General features: G+C 38.9%; 1 protein-coding gene across 42 annotated transcripts in view; it reads right to left on the reverse strand.

The window, feature by feature from the left end:
* The window catches only part of RIMS1 (regulating synaptic membrane exocytosis 1), a 465,974-nt gene that overhangs the window by 46,015 nt on the left and 402,206 nt on the right, over positions 1-17,753 (reverse strand). The window lies entirely within an intron of this gene.

Below are 17,753 nucleotides of genomic sequence, written 5' to 3' on the forward strand. Positions count from 1 at the left end.
GGAGGCTCCTGGATCACACCGGCTGTGCATGAATCTTACGATAACATAAGAAAGCACCAATATTTCCAGACTCTGCTTAAAAAAATTAAACTATCAAATGCTTTAACTAATTATAATGGAAGATATTTGAAGGCCCGTGTGTGAGAGCCAGCTAGCTGTCCGTCCCCTTCCACTGTATAAAACTGATGCTAAGGGCTGTTCAGCCAGAATCCTATTTCCCAGGGCCCATCCCCTAGCAGGCAGGCATGGCCATGTGGTTCGTGACGTGTGGCCATTCTAGGGCGAGGCTTTTAAGAACAGACGTACTTCCTCCATCTGCTTTCATCCTTCTGCCATTTGGATTCAGACGACACAACGGCATGAGATGTGAGGACCTGGGTACCTGAGCCACTGTGTGGAGGAGAGTGGTGTCAGCTACGAGCACCTACTCACGTTGTTGAATGAACAATAAACAGCATTTTACTGAATTTGAGGCTCTACACGTTTTAGGTCAATTTTTATAGCAAGTAGAATTATTTTAACTACTATTTCCAGTTATTTGAGGATGACAGCACAGTACGAGGGCTAAGAACATAAACGTTAGCATCCTGAACGGACCAGTTATTGTCTATGTGACCCTGGGCAAATTATTTAATCTTCCTGAGCTTGGGGTTCCTTATCTAGAAAATGGTGGTAAGAATGGTACCTGGTTTAAATGCTAGAATGAACCATAGTTTAAGTATCCAATAAACTCAGCCTTTATTAAATACTATGAGGCTTATCCTTGTGGATAAATGGATCAGTTGAGTGAACAGAACAAACGAATCCAGCTTTCCAGTAAGCATGCAGAGGCATTCCTCAAGGTACGAATGACTTGCTTATAGCACTCTCCCCTCTTGTCCCAACACAATGGTCTTGTTCTTGACTTACTCTGTTAGGGGACCTTGTAGACAATGACCTGATACCTTATGGCCACACCCCTGCCCCATAGCAGCTCGTCTCTTCTGTTGGAGTCCGACTGCACACAGCTCAGAGGGGACCCCAGGGCACAGCTCATACACGACAGTCTGCGAACTCCCGTCTCCCTTCACTTCCCTTTGCCAGCTCCCTCCCAGCTCCCCCAAGGAAATCTTTTCTTCTTCACATATCTCCCCCACCCCACACAGTTCTCAGAAAGGACTGACACTTTCCAGAGAAAAGCCAGCACCATTCTGAATATGACTCACTGTTTTGAGAGATTATGTAATTTGAGGTATGATCCCTTCTTCATATTCTCCCTTCCCCACAGAAAAATCTAGTAGAATTTAGTAAGCCCACAGATGCCCAGCAAACGCATTTTTGTGAAATGAACAAAACTCTTTGGCAGGTCTGAAGATAGTATTAGCTGAACGAGCCCATCAGGTCGCTGGTGGATCTTGAGCCACACAGCTGGCTGACACTGTCCCCTCCTGGGGGGAAATCCGACCACAAGCCCCACCTAGAGCATGGATGCCTGCCCCACTACTGTGTTCAAGTCCAGTTCTGCCCTTACCAGGGTGAACTCGGGCATGTTACGTAACCTACGCTTCCCTTTCCTCATGAGTAAAAAGGGACTAATAGCAAAGTAATACATATCACCGAAGAAGGAAAAATAGTGGCATGCTTTAGCTTTAGTCTCAGTGTGTAAAATAGTACGGATTTTATAGTTTTCTCCCTATAAAGGAAAATGAAATCTGAATGAAATATTTTTCCGGTTATATAAACTTCTATAGAAATGACAAAAATGCTAACTGTTGACACTGGGTATTCTGGATATTTATAGATAATTAAACACTTCACTAACCACTTTAAAATACCCAGACCACATAGTATGGTGGTTAAGGACTACCATAGTCCATTCAGGATGCTACAACAAAAATACCATCAACTAAGTGTCCAAACAACAGATGTTTTTTTCTCACAATTCTGGAGGCTGGGAAGTCCAAGATCAAGGTGCTGGCAGATCTGGTCTCTGATGAGGGTCCACTTCCTTGAAGACAACTCTCTTCTCACAGGGCAAGGGGCCGTGAGTCTTTGGGGTCTCTGTTATATGGGCAGTAATCTCACTCACGAGGGCTCCACCCTTATGAGCTAATCACCTCCCCAAAGCTCCACCTCCTAATACCATCACCTTGGGCATCAGGTTTCCTTGGAGCCTCAAGGACTGAGGTTCCAGCCCACAGCAAAGACTGAGGCCCTGGGCACAAAGATTCACATCCTCTCTGCCACTTACTAGCTGTGTGACTTCGGGCAAGTGACTTCACTTCTCTCAGCCTTTGTTTTGCCCTTGAAAATCCAGAGATAGTCACCATACTATGTCATAGCAACCTCCCAGGATTGTTGAGAGAGTTCAACATGACAATGCACATCAGGTACTTTACATAGGGCCAGTCACAGAACATGGCCTGAACAAGTATTACCATTTGTATTAGCTATTGATAATCTCGTGATAGATATCTGTGGAGTGAATGAAGTATTTGGCATCGCCCAGCAGCACCACCAGTGCTGAGGGGGAATAAAAACGGTCACCACTTAAATTCACTGGGGAGCGATTGCTGGTTTCAGGCACGACTGACCTAAAGATTTAATGGTGGAAAAAAAGGTAAAGCTTAAAACAAAAATGATGGCTTCTTCTTACCCTGGGGAAGTGAGTATGACATAACTAAGAATGAACTAGACAACTGTTAGGATGGTATGCCGCTAAAAACAGACTCTTTTACAAATTAAAATTTCAGGTGATATGTATGTAAAATTCAAAATATTTATGCTCCTTGCAGTTGTATTTAATTCTCACAATTATTTTCTGGATGGAAAGAAAGGAAAATTATTAAGAATGTATTAAATCTTATGGAAACCTTGAGGGATGAAGAGCATATATTTATATTACTTTTCACTTTAAAACTCATTTTCTTCAGGAATCCTTCTTCAATTAATGCATTTCTGATCTTTCCTCATATGATCAGGCTCTTATTTTAAAAACTTTCAGTAATTTTGCACTCATGAGATGCTAAGTATGAAAGGCTTTATAAACTGTAAAGTTTTATAAAAAGGGCAGTCCTTTGCCTGTTGATACACTACTTAGCGAATGAACTCGTAAACAACTCAAGGGCAAGGAAAGTGCTTTCCCTTTCTTGTGGACCAGGAAGAATACTCAGTGCAGAGTTCTAAAGGGTAGAGGTTTTTCTCAAATGCTTAGCTAAAGGGTATGCAATGAGCGACAACTCTAAAAATATAAAAGCAGAACAAAAGAATAAAGCAACTGGCATTACTTTGAATAGCATTATGAAGCCATTTACAGAGTGAAAAGATGTGCACTCTGGCCCAGACTGTGCTATCTGGGCCAGAGAATCTAGGACGTGCGGAATATGAATTGAAAAGCCCAGGCAGGGGCCTGGGGAAGCAGAGAGAGTCATCAGACCCCGGTCATCACCGACTTATCACTTGGATGCAGGCACTCTCACCAAGGGACCCAGGATTCAGGCCACATACACCTTGCAAGGAAAATCAATACTTGCAATTGCACTTAGACTAAATTCAAATATCGCTGGGGAAAATGCTGTATCATCCTGGTCAATGCATTTAATGCAACATTAAAATATATTTGAATTCAGCCTTTATTCTTTCATGTTTCTGTATACAAAATTCGGACTAAATTTTCAAAATTATTCACATAATCTATGCGAGTAGATGGGTTTTCCCCACAAAAACATAATGCTTTTGAGTGTTTACTTTGAAAGAAACAATAAAGAACAATCCATGAGTAGACAGAATTATTATTAAGCATTATAGAAAGCTGAAAAATTCAAAGTAAATTTTTACTTTGGAGGTAAAATTTTCCTACTCTGATCTTGCTGTAAGTCTCCAATATACATGTCAATTGGTCAATGATTTGCTGAAGACCTAAGAATCTCCATGAAATTTTATGTAATCTTTCTCAAAATGACTTTTCTTTTTCTCTCTCTCCTCCTCCCTTCCTTCCTTCCTTCCTTCCCTCCCTCCCTCTCTCCTTCCTTCCTTCCCTCCTCCCTTTCTTTTGTTTTATTTTCCTTCAAAAAACAACTGAATAATTGTTTAGGTGAATTTCTTGAGGTAGAAGCTGTAAATAAGATTGGCAGTTTTAGCAGCAGGTTGACTCACCTAAAGTCAATCAGATACTCTTGGATGTATTTTCCTGTGGCTTCTAATCAATAAGTTTTCATCTCAAGAACACTCCCTTGTTAGCGGCTTTGCATCGATTTTCAGTTTCCAGAATGCAGAGAGGCAGATCAAGGATTCTTTCTTACACATTCAAATTCAGAGTGATAAAAATATTAAATTACCATCTTCCTCAATTTGCTTGTACTTCCCAATCAATATACCTCTACTTCATTAGATAATAGCAAAGTGTTTCAATGCAGCTATGTTTATTTATAAATACGAATTTACTTGGTTATTACATAGAATTTATAACCTTTTTCATTTGAAACTTTCCTAAGTATAATATGATTATTTACTTACTATTTGATAAATCATCAGAGGTTTTAGAGTTTCCAATTAAGAGCTAAAGAAATGTGCTATTTCCATTTACAAAAACATCCCAGGGTAATGAGTTTGAATCTGGAATACTGACTGTCATTTCTCATGCAGTCCTAGAGTATAAAGTCTGTTAAGCCTCACTACAACTATGACTAATCATCGCGTGTACACATTCTTTAGTTAAAGGAAAAGAATCCTTATAATGTAAATGATTTTATAATAAGTATCACAATGTACTGGCCCAATATTAGAAGTTTTATTTTCCACGTAAGAATTCACTAGCTGACTTGCAAAGTAGTTATGGTAGGTCCATTATATGCAGAAAGATCCTCTGTTTCCATCCCCATTAAAAGACAGATTTCTAAAAAAATGGACATCTTTGTATTTCTTACCTAAGTATTTTCACAAGGTTAATGGTCAGACCTTTATTAAATGAAGTGATATACACGAGAGGGTGTTGAAAACTGTAGCGTCATTACAAATCATCAATGCAAATTTTTGTCTCTCAGTAATTTTCTAATAAAATGGTACTTTATTTGACTTTTACTGTAAAGGTAAAGAAGTTACCACCACAACAATTCATTTACTGTCTCAAAACCTTCAAATGATAATTATCTGTTGTTGTTTATAGAAGGATTAAAACTTAAAAGCAAAAAGGTGGAATTACCCAGTAAAATGTATCCAGATCTATGTCTAGGTGCTTCTGAAGTGATGTATAAGCCAAGAAGAGAAAGAAAGGGAAAGGGAGGTGGAAAAATCATAGAAAAATCACTTCTACTTATTAAAAAAGAGATGTATGGATTTCCTAAAAATAACAAAACCCAACATAGAAGAAAAATTGCCTGTGAAATTTACCCACTGAAAGTAGCAGGCTGCAATCCTAAAGGACCAAGTAGTCACCATCTGAGCATGATGTTTTGATTGAGCAAGCATCACGTCCATCCAATAAACGTCTACCAAGATCCTCCTGAATTAAAGGCATCAGGCTGTGTGGGAGCAAAACATACCTGCTGCATGATTACTGCCCTGGGGTAGCTCTGAAGTTCATCTTGTGATGAGACTTCCACAGACACTTATGGGGCACAAAGTATTTAAACAGCACCACAGGAGAACCAAAGAAGTCTTACAGGAGTTCAGAGATAACTTTTAGCCCTGATAGGAAGTTGGGATTTGGGTAGGGCTTGAAGGCAGAGAAGGATTTTGACAGGCTAAAAAAATGCTACAAATGAACTTATTTACAAAACAGAAATAGAGTTCCAGATGTAGAAAACAAACTTATGGTTACCAGGGGCGGAAAGAGGGGAGGGATAAATTAGGAGACTGGGATTGACATACACACGACTATATATAAAATAGATAACTAATAAGGACCTACTGTATAGCACAGGGAACTCTACTCAATACTCTGTAATAACTTACATGGGAAAAGAATCTAAAAAAGAGTGGATATATGTACCTGTGTAACTGATTCACTCTGCTGTACAGCAGAAACTAACACAACATTGTAAATCAACTGTACTCCAATAAAAATTAATTAAAAAAATAAAAGAACTTTCCAGCACCTGTAACGGTGCGAAGAAGGAGGCTTTAAGGCGTATTTTATGAGCTCAAGGAAGGGAAGTCTGGCTGGAGCATTGCCAGAAATGAAGTGACACATGTGAGAGAATCATTTACTAGTGTCAAATAAAAAATAAACATCTTTACCAATATTTTTCTATTATACACATCTCCTTGGTTTATGCCTGCAGAATACCTGTGACCTATACTGTAAGTTAAATTTTCTCCAAATCAAATTCAGGCCTATGGCCTTTCCGTGACCTTGGCAAGAACAGTTCAGGGAAACTGGGTGGGCATAATTCAGACTGGAGTGTGAGGGGGACTCAGCAGCTTGTGAGGAAAGAGACACAACACAGAAAACTCTTTCCAAAGTTTCATTCATTTCAGACAATCTTTGTGTGCCCAGGCCAGGCTTTGCGCTAAACGTTGGGCATATAATCACCAGTCAAATAAAAAAGTCCCTGAGCTCCCAACTGGGAAAATGAAGTGCTTTTGAGGGAAAGTGCTTTTACTACTTTGTGTCAGCAGCTAAGTCAGGGATCACTTTTTAGGGCAAGGCTGAAGAGGTGAAGATTCTTATCCTTGGGGGGATACACCTTCATTCGGGAGACTCATTTTGTCTAATGAGAGATGTTATTGATGGGTCCATGGTACAAATGTAAACTCTACAGGAAAAAAAACTCTATAGGAAAAAAATCAAAATTCCTGGTAGTAGTGTAAATTAACCACTGCCTCTGAGATGCAGGGCAAGTGTTTAGTGAGCTACAGGAATGATCCTTATTCTCTAACAGAACCATCTGCATTCTGTACTACAGGCACTAACTTCTTGGGCCTGCGTAAAAGTCATGAAACTTTCTCTTTAAAGGACCAGAGAGTTAATATTTTGGGCTGTGCGGGCCATGCGGTTTCTGCCCTTGGAGCAACAAAGCAGCCATGGACCCCACATACACGAATAAGCCTGGATGATTTTCAATAAAACTGTATTTATGGACACCAACATTGAATCTCATATCATTTGCATGGGTCCCAAAATATTATGATTTTTTTCCAACCATTTGAAAAAAACATAAAAATCATGCTTAGCTCAAGGGCCATTAAAAAAACAGCAGGCTTTGGGCCAGAGTTTGCTGACCCCAGGCCTCCTATAGAAAAGGCTAGGTAACAAGGCAGAGGGAAGAGGTCCTGGAGCAGGCCTTGCAGGTCAGGCCCACGCGGCTGGGATACCTCAGGGTGTGCAAAGTGTGCTGTGTGTGACCCTGTGCAGTTCCCTGAGGTGGGGCTGATGACCTCACTGGGTCCTCAGAGGGGGACCTGCCAGGAGGAGCTTCGGAAGCACCAATCAGAACTCACCGCCCTATGAGCGATGCCACTACAACTATTCTTTACCTACTGCTTTTTTATTTGGTTTCTCAGATTAATTAATTAATTGAAATCACTAATTATTATTACTGAGCCCTTCTTATACGCCAGGTCCTTTGCTAAACTATTGCCATACGTGTTCATTTAATCCTCACAACAATCTTCTGAAGTCGGTATGGTTTATTATTCCATTTCATAGTTGGGAAACTGAGGCTCAGAAAGACCCTCCACTATTTGTTTTCTAGATCTTCTTTCCTTATATTCTGCACCTCCTTCCTAAGCAAATTCACTGACCCCAGTTGCCATTTATACGCTGATGATCCCCAATTGCCTAAAAAACCTTTCCAACAACTGTCCCCACTGCAACCTGGCCAGAAGTGACAAATAACCTCCTTTCCTGGCAATTGCTCTCTCAGTAAAGGGTGACATCACACACTCTTATCTCTGAAATCCCCTCCCCATGACCCCTGGATACAGAGCACTGTGATTCCTTTTATATTCATCCACCTTTTTCCAAATCCACTCCGGACAAGCCTTCTGCAATGATGTCCTAAGTGGTCGTCCTATATACATGCTTTTTAAAAGTAAAAAAAAAAGGCATTATCATAGAACAAAATGAAATATTATGAACCTACGATTGTCTTTAAAAAGCTACCTAAGAAAGGTATCTCTCTGTGTGTCCATGCAGTTGAATCAGATTACAGTGACGTGGTTACAAACATAAGTTCTACTTGACTTCTAAGGGTTGTGTGTTCTCGGACGAGTCATGGAACCTGTAAAGTGACAATAATATTAATAATAGTGTCTCATGGCTGCGTTTTGAGAACTAGAGAAATTAATACATGCAAAATAATTAAAACATCAGCTGGCAGATGGTGATTAATAAATAATAGTTTTGATTGTTGATGGTTTTATCAATATTAATAGTAACAATGCATAAAAAGATTAGCTAATAATGTACTAATATTTTCCCAGTGAATTTGCAATAAGTGGTGGTATTGCAGGAGTTTGATGGATCTTCTTTTTACTCTTCTGTGTTTAAAACTCTGGAAAAATCATTAGTAAAATAAAGCAACCAAAAAATCTTTATTGAAAACCAGTCTGCATTAAATGAGGATGCACTGAAATTGGTCATCTGCTGGAAGAATAATCAGACACATTTCCTGTTACATTTAAGCTACCTGAGATGTTTTATAACACCCATTCTGAAATTGATCTCATGCTTAAACATTATCTTAGTACAGTTAACAAGAATTATCACCATATATAATTATTTGAATACTCAGTATTGTGCTTTGAAGTCACTTAATAAATGTGTTTCCTTTCTTCCTCCAAATCCTAAAATCCAAATTATTATAAAAATGAATTCCACTCAAATAAATATTTTTTTCCGCCAAACCAAACTAAAAGTCTATCTACATAGTAGCCACATTCAAAATTTATAGTTCAGAGCAAGGAAAAGAACAAAAATAGAGCAGCTGGCGTATGTTTGAAAATACTAATCCTTATTAGGGCATCTCTTGAGCAGATGAGTTACTTTAGCTGCATTAAATCTCTATTAACAGTAGTGAATTCCTAAGCCAGACAGCAACGGTAAATAAAAGAACCCGTGCTTACATTCATTTGATGGTTTTGCAGACTCGAGAATCACTTCTGGCACCAAAATTGTGCGTTCAGGAAACAAAGAACATGAAACATGATGTTCCTTAGAATGTTTTCCTTGTACTATTAAATGAATCAAATAAATGAGGCACAGACAAGGAATTTCGATTTCAGAAGATTTTCATCCACAGTAGCGTTCAGTTTCTGCAACTTTTGGGGGGCGCCCATCCTTTGTAAAAATTTTTTGCTTCCGTTGTTAAAATCAATGGAGCCAAGAAAACTTTTCTTAGAATGTTCAAAAAGATCACTGTAACCCCCCTTCCCGCCAGCTGTGCAATTTACTTGTGCAAATGAACAGGCAGAGAGCCGGCACAAAGAAGCACTAGATTTAAAATATATAGAATATTTTGGTAAATTGGATTGGTTGGAAAGATTAAAAACAAGTCCTAAGGCAAATTAAGACAATCATTTCCTCAAGGTAAAGAAAGTACGAGGTCCAAGCTGGTGCTCACTTGGTTTATTTTCTGACTTGCCTTAACTGTGAGACTTTGAGGAAGAAAACTGAAAAAAGATCAGCAGAAGAGGATTTAAAATCTTGGACATTTTCTTGAAATGATTATTGCCTAAGGACAATGTAAATTTAAAAATAATGTCTTGAACTCATGGGAAAATTAGCTTATTCAAGCACTATCCCTTTAGGTGTAAGTGGGTTACAGTCAGAGTTTTACGTATATTATTCTTTTCTTGACAGTGGAACGAGGGCATTTTTGTTAGTTTCTATTTGTGATTTCATCTTGAAAAGTTAGAGATATGCCTTGGAAATTCATTAACCCTTATTAAGCTATTTTGAAATCAAATATCCATAAGTCTAGCTAAAACTCTTAGAATGCTTATGTTTTTGCCTATATAATCTTGTAGGATAATGAACTCTATCTATACAGTTTTCAACACTCTATGGCCCTTCTGAAATGTTTCATCCCCATGATTAAAATGAAATAATTTCCTTGAGATAAATTGCCAAAGCAAAAAAAAAAAATGTCTTTTAGACCCATATTCTAAGTAAGAGTAAGAAAAAGATCTGCTGGCTGCCTTGGGAAGGGGGAATAACAATAGATAAGAGCACAGGCAAGGCTTTCATTTTCTGCAAAGAGACTAAATTTCACAATGGAAAGAGTCAAAGTAAGGAGTAGATGGCAGTTCCAGACAGGTGAACTTCCAACATGAGCCCAAGAGTCTAGATCTAACTAAATCTCATCTCAGAATCCATGATCTCAAAGACTCCACGATGGTCTTAGAAATCCTGGGAGGACTTGGAGATGCAGAAAGTTGGGGAATGACTTGAAAGACATAAGAAGAGCCAAGATGAACCAGACACCTGCAGGGGTGACACGGACCCCGGTAGGTGTTCCTACAGCTACTTTCAGAGATTTTGCATCATCCAAACTCAGGTGGATCGTGGGCGTGGCTCGGCTGTACTTTAATCCGCACCAATGGATGTCTTACCACGCTCTTCATCCTGCACCCTCTCTCCCCACCCGCATGGCCCTGACACGCGCTCCCTCGGCTCAAGGACTCCACTGCAATATGCCTCTGGATCTCAACATTTCCTCTTTTCTATCAACTCAGGGAAAGAACCATCTTTCCCTCTCTCCAAGCATAACCTTGCGTCTTTAAGTTAACTCCTTTGCTCTTTGGGATTTTGCTCCGTTCCTTAAACTTCTTTGTATTGTATCTTGCATCTTTCCACCTCTTCACCTAGAGGTGCTCCTTCCACACGTCATCCCGGAAGAACACTCAGATCCCCTTTGTTCTGAGACACACAAGTGCGCACACACAGCCCCTCCCCTTATTTACTCCTAATACCCCCTCAATTACAGAGTCTGGTACATGAAAAATACTTGAGAAATGCTGATAGAATGAATGAAAGACATACTGTTTATATTGAGCTCTTTCTTTTGAATGCTTTCTGAAGACACGTTCATAACAGTTGCCTGTCTAGGCATCTTCCCAGTCCCATCCATCTGAATAAGGTGGCGGGGGAGCCCTCGCTCTATCCCATTGTAGACCCGCCAGCCCCATCCTTGTGGGCTCCCACCCAGGACAAGAGCCCCATCCCAAGTCTCTGAGACGATGGTCCCAGGGGGAATGAGGACCCAATGGAGAGAGGAAGAGGCTCCACTCCTGGTGGGTCGTTCCACACTGAGGCACACCCATCCTTCCTCACGGTTCCAGGCAGACTGATGCCAGGAGCAACCGTTCTGGCCCCAAATCCAGCGGTCTTATTCCCTCCCCGGCCTCTTCCGTCTTTCTGTGGATGAAGCAGCCACTCTGGGAAATCCTTTCCCCCCTGGGATCTGTTTCTGCTCCTCTCTGCTCACTCCTTCTTTTCCTGGCTCCTGCACCCCGCCCTCCCATTCCCTCACCAGTTATTCATGAATGTGAGCATCTCGCCTTGTCCTCTCTTCATTCAGGCCCCGCCTTTTTCTGAATAAGCTCATCCATGTCTATCTCCATGGCTCCTTCTCCACCCACGTCACGTTTTTTCATTTCATCCATCCTCACCCTGACCTTTCTGCTTCCTCACCGATTTTGCACATCTTGCTTCCAATTGAGCTTCTGGGAACACAGCTTCCTTTCTTCTATCCTCTCCATTAAAAGTTCTCCATCAAACACTGAGCAGAGACCCTTACAGGGCTTTTAAGACCTGGCCCCAACCTTTTTTCCTAAATGTATTTCCCATGACAGCCCTTTCATACACCTTTGCTTTAGCCAAACTGTGTTCATAGGCTGGGTTGAAAATTTATTGAAATACCTATTTGTGTTTTTCTCCTTTCCAGAAAATTATTAGCCTCTTAATAATTTCCACAAAATTATTGTATGCTTCCCTGATTCAGGGATTCCTGCAGGAAAACAGGGCAGCGGGAGGGCACCAGTAAATATTCAGTCTTTTGTAAATGCCTAAACCCTAGAACAGATGATGCTAAATGTGCCAGATCAGGAGGGCAGAAGAAGGCTTAGCCGGGCCTCTAGAGCCGGTGGAGCCTGTAGGGACCTGGGCCCTGCTCCACACACCCTGGTGTAACACAGGACAAGAGGAAGAATATACCAGAAAGGTAACATGGCTGGAAGGTATTTTTATATATAGACTCAGATTCCTCTACTCAGAGGGACACTGAATCATTTTCAAGTCACTGAAATTTTTTTTTTTTTTAATCTGTGTCCATGTAGGATATTTTTCCTTAACCATTATATCCTTATTACCTTGCTCATGGGAGTGGCCCCAAAATGTCTGTGTTTGCAGCAAGTTGACAGTGAAGTCAGGATCTATAGGATCTATAGGAATTCAGAGGAAAAAGAGACACTAGAAAATCTTGAAATAACAGGGGATGACTTAGAGGATCTTGAGCAGGTCTTGAAGGAAAGGATTTGGACAGGGGAAAGGAAATGTGGATGGAGGGAAATGTTGGAAAGGCACAAAATATCTATTCTTAAAGAAAAATTTTTTTAGTTTTTTTTTTTAGAAGTGATTTTTTTAGTATGTTCTTAGTACATGATAATTGACTCTTAATTATTTGACAGTATAACACAGTCCTGCAACATTTTCCATAATTTAATCAGTGCACAACTACCCAAATCCTGCCAGTATGTAGGAAAAAATGATATTAATCTACTTAACAAAGTATCATCAGCTGTTAATGATATAATAAATAATGATTATATTAAATGGTTAGGCTACAGTTAGCTCCCAATTCTGCATGTGTTCTTATCCTGGGAAATTTAGATTGACCAATTTGTCTTCCCACTTCCTTTGATACACTGGGTTTTATTACGTTTGGCATTTGGCTTTACATTTTCTTATTTAGTTCTTTGATTCTTGTTTATTTCAAGTGTGAATGATTTCCTTCCATCGGGGACGATACTTCTAATTTTGAAACACCCACTGTCCCTGGTATAATCCTGGAGATACAGTTCTTCAACAATATGAGATAAAGTAAATGAAGTAATTTCTAGCCTATAGTGCTAATGATGCTTTTACATTTATAGGTGTTTTCTTCAAAAAAGCTAAAAGTTCTAATCACGATTTTTTTGTGGTCAATCATGGAGGGAAGTTATACACACACACATGTACATGTATAACTTAGGGGTACATGGAAACAGCTCTAGAAATGCAAATCTATTGGTTTTAGTCACTTAGACACATGAATACTTATCATTCTTATGATACTTATTATCATAATTATCTTTACTTGTAGGTAATTACAAGGGTGTATGTAAGGATGATTGTTCTCAATAAAGCCTTCATTCATAGTGAGGCAAACCTGACACTATACAGGGCAGGCATCTAAACCAACAAAGGCTAAAACCTCCCTCACATCCTAAAGCCTGGCCCTACGTTTATCCAGAGCTTCATTCAGTCCCAAGAAGCTCCTGGATCAGGAGTTTTTTCTTAAAATTTCCCTCTCCTTCCATACCTCACGCCCTTTTCAGTCTAATTCAGTAGCTGTGTACTGAACAGGTTTTGAGTTATGTGCTTCATTGCTTGAAGCCATTTACCAGCAGTAGCATTTTTGGAAACTTTCCTGTTTCTGTCACTCTCCTAGTTAAAAAATATATTAACAAATTTATTCCTACTTTCATTATGAATAAATACTGTGGTAAAGGTGACTTTAAAATATTAATGTTATTTATACTTGGAATATTCCACATAAATAATTATATATAATTGAAAAGCACAGTAAATATATTGAAGCACACAACAAATTACATAGAAAAGCAGGGTAAATTTTATACATTTATATATCACATATGTAATTTACTATATAAATATATATGTATATACAGTTTACTATGCTTTTCAAGTTTTGGAAATAAATTTTACTTATTATTTTGAACAAAGAATCAAATATACTCTGTGAGCAAACTTGTGCCTATGTGAAAACAAAAATAGAAAAACGATGTGCTTGAAATCTCCCATTCTAAACAGAGCTGGTTAAGCATTATTTCTAAATGCTTCTTGTTTTCCTGACTATCTATCATCTGTGTGGCAGAGGAGACAGAGCCCATAATTCAGGGTCCATGGGGTGGATCCAAGACTCACCGCCAGAGAAGCCTTTAGTTAAAGTCTTTTTTTACATTAAGCACAAGTAAACATTTACATTAAACATAATACATGCTATTCCATAGAACACCCAGCTTGTTTTAATAGATAAGCAATGCTGTTTGCCTCTTCCCAATCTTTGATTAATTGACACCATTAGAAAATCTGTCTCAGTTAAATGGATAAAGAAGATGTGGTACATATACACGATGGAATATTACTCAGCCATAAAAGAGAATGAAATAATGCCATTTGCAGCAAGATGGTTGGACTTAGAGATGATCATACTAAGTGAAGTAAGTCAGAGCAAGACAAATACCATATGATATCACTTACATGTGGAATCTAAAATATAACACAAACGAATTTATCTACAAAAAAAGGAACAGAGTCAGACACAGAGAACAGACTTGTGGTTACCAAGGGGAGGGTGGGGGAGGGATGGATTGGAAGTTTGGGGCTAGAAGATGCAAACTATTATATATAGGATGGATAAAAAAAACAAGGTCCTGCTGTAGAGCACAGGGAACTATATTCAATATCCTGTGATAAACCAAATGGAAAAGAATGTGAAAAAGAATATATAATATACATACATATATAAAAACAATCACTTTGCTGTACAGGAGAAATTAACACAACATTGTAAATCAACTCTACTCCAGTAAAATAAATAAAAAAGAAAAATCTGTCTTAATTACCCATGCATTTAGAAGCCCCCCTGAAAAGCCTCACCAGTCTGCAATTAATGGATTCACTTCACACTAAAGACATTTAAATCAATTATATTAGTGTTTCTTAAAATTGGACAAATATCACATAGTTTTCTCTAGGATGACGGACCTGTGGAAGAGAGAGTTGAGTGAAAATTTTTTAAAGTAGAAAACTCTTCTAAGGGTTTGTAACTATAAAACCTGTGGTTTTACTGAAAGGAAGGGCTAGAAATTCAGATTTGTAACAGTGCTACTCTTGTTTAAAGTAGGCCATCCAAGAGGCTTTCTTATAGGAAATTAAAATTAAGGAATATTTCTTGGGTGAGGATGAATTGGAATACAGATTTGATGATCACATGCAGAAGCTGAACTAATAAAAAACAAGATTTCTTAGAATGAGAATTCTGAATTTTCGTGACTCTTCACAGGAGAGAGGACACATAATCATTGATAAAGGGGGAAAAATCACTTGTAGAAGAAGGAATAGGGAGAAAAACCAGGGCACCCAGTGAAATAAAGAGCAGTGATAACTGAGGTTTGTCACCATTGGTCACTTTCTTTGGGAAGATCAAGAAGAATGAGAAAACAGGTTATCAAATAAAAGGTACGATTATGATGTAGAAAGAGAAATGTAAACTCTTATACCTGGAAAGTTCAGACGAGGACTTTCAGTCCAATCCACCCAATAAACAGGCAAGCCGAGCCCCAGAAAGCAAGTCAGAGTTTATTCCTTGAGTCACGTTAGGCTAGAACTACTTTGTTATCTTGGCTTTGTAATCCTTTTTGCTCCTGTACATTGCAACCTAATCTTTGAAAGTGGGGTATTCCATTCACGTTACTAACAATGCAACTTTTGGGAAGGTAGGTATTATTCGAAATTCAGCAATGCCTGTAACTGGAATAAAATTTAAACTAACAAAGCAAAGGGGCTGAGTGTTTCAATGACAATCATTTGAATCTATTACCTACAAAGCTGTGCCTCAGGTATAGCTCTTATGTTTAATTATTGCTGTGCTTTATTCTAAGAAAATGTAATTCTACTCAAGCAGGGAAAGATAGAGAGGGAACCAACTATCAGGAAAAATGAGAAGAGACAGACTGTGGAGGCTGGGGAAGAAGATAAGCCATCCCCGAACCTGCAGGAAACCCTGGTTCCCTAAAAGGACATCAAAGAGAATCTCCATATCATCCAAGTGATAAAGTAATCTGAAATCTGGTGGTGAAAGTCCATCCACACCCCACACTGGAAAGCATCATGTATTGCACCAACATTACAAACCAAGAAGCACCACCGTCAAAAACAAAACAAGTAAAAGAAATGAAAAACAACTTCTACTCCTAAGGAAGAAACCTGAGCCTAAGGAAGACAAATGATTCCCCTTCACAATGAATAGCTCATCCCCATGGGATGGCGGAGAGGAATTACCACCAGAAATGCTGGCTAATCGAGGGCCATTCTAATCCTGTGATTTTCAGAGAGACAAACCTCTGTTTTGATAAACAGCTGTGTGCACTAGTTCAATTTTTGAATGGCTCAAAATTCCCTATCTCTAAGTTATTTGTCACTTTGTCCAGTAGAAGGCATAATTTAAAATATGTACTTTCCAGTCTCTTCAATAAGTGGTGCTGGGAAAACTGGACAGCTACATGTAAAAGAATGAAATTAGAACACTCCCTAACACCATACACAAAAATAAACTCAAAATAGATTAGAGACCTAAATGTAAGACCGGACACTATAAAACAGGAAGAGGAAAACATAGGAAGAGGAAAACACAGGAAGAACACTCTTTGACATAAATCACAGAAAGATCCTTTTAGATCCACCTCCTAGAGTAATGGAAATAAAAACAAAAATAAACAAATGGGACCTAATGAAACTTAAAAGCTTTTGCAAAGCAAAGGAAACTACAAACAAGACGAAAAGACAACCCTCAGAATGGGAGAAAATATTTGCAAATGAATCAACGGACAAAGGATTAATCTCCAAAATATATAAACAGCTCATGTAGCTCAATATTAAAAAACCAAACAACCCAATCCAAAAATAGGCAGAAGACCTAAATAGACATTTCTCCAAAGAAGACATACAGATGGCCAAGAAGCACATGAAAAGCTGCTCAACATCACTAATTATTAGAGAAATGCAAATCAAAACTACAATGAGGTATCCCCTCACACCAGTTAGAATGGGCCTCATCAGAAAATCTACAAACAACGAATGCTGGAGAGGGTGTGGAGAAAAGGGAACCCTCTTGCACTGTTGGTGGGAATGTCAGTTGATACAGCCACTATGGAGAACAGTACAGAGGTTCCTTAAAAAACTAAAAATAGAATTACCATATGATCCAGCAATCCCACTACTGGGCATATGCCCTGAGAAAACCATAATTCAAAAAGACACATGCACCCCAATGTTCATTGCAGCACTATTTACAATAGCCAGGTCATGGAAGCAACCTAAATGCCCATCGACAGATGAACGGATAAAGAAGATGTGGTACATATATACAATGGAATATTACTTGGCCATAAAAAGGAATGAAATTGGGTCATTTGTAGAGACGTGGATGGATCTAGAGACTGTCATAAAGAGTGAAGTAAGTCAGAAAGAGAAAAACAAATATCGTATATTAACGTATATATGTGGAACCTAGAAAAATGGTACAGATGAACCGGTTTGCAGGGCAGAAATAGAGACACAGATGTAGAGAACAAATGTACGGACACCAAGCGGGGAAAGCGGCGGGGGGGAGGGGTGGTGGTGGGATGAATTGGGAGATAGGGATTGACATGTATACACTAATATGTATAAAATGGATAACTAATAAGAACCTGCTATATAAAAAAATAAAATTGTAAAATTCAAAAAAAAATGTACTTTCCAGGATGCCAAGTTAACTATAAAAAGG

This window comes from Balaenoptera acutorostrata, chromosome 14 (assembly GCF_949987535.1).
Source record: "Balaenoptera acutorostrata chromosome 14, mBalAcu1.1, whole genome shotgun sequence".
NCBI classification, from domain to species: domain Eukaryota; kingdom Metazoa; phylum Chordata; class Mammalia; order Artiodactyla; family Balaenopteridae; genus Balaenoptera; species Balaenoptera acutorostrata.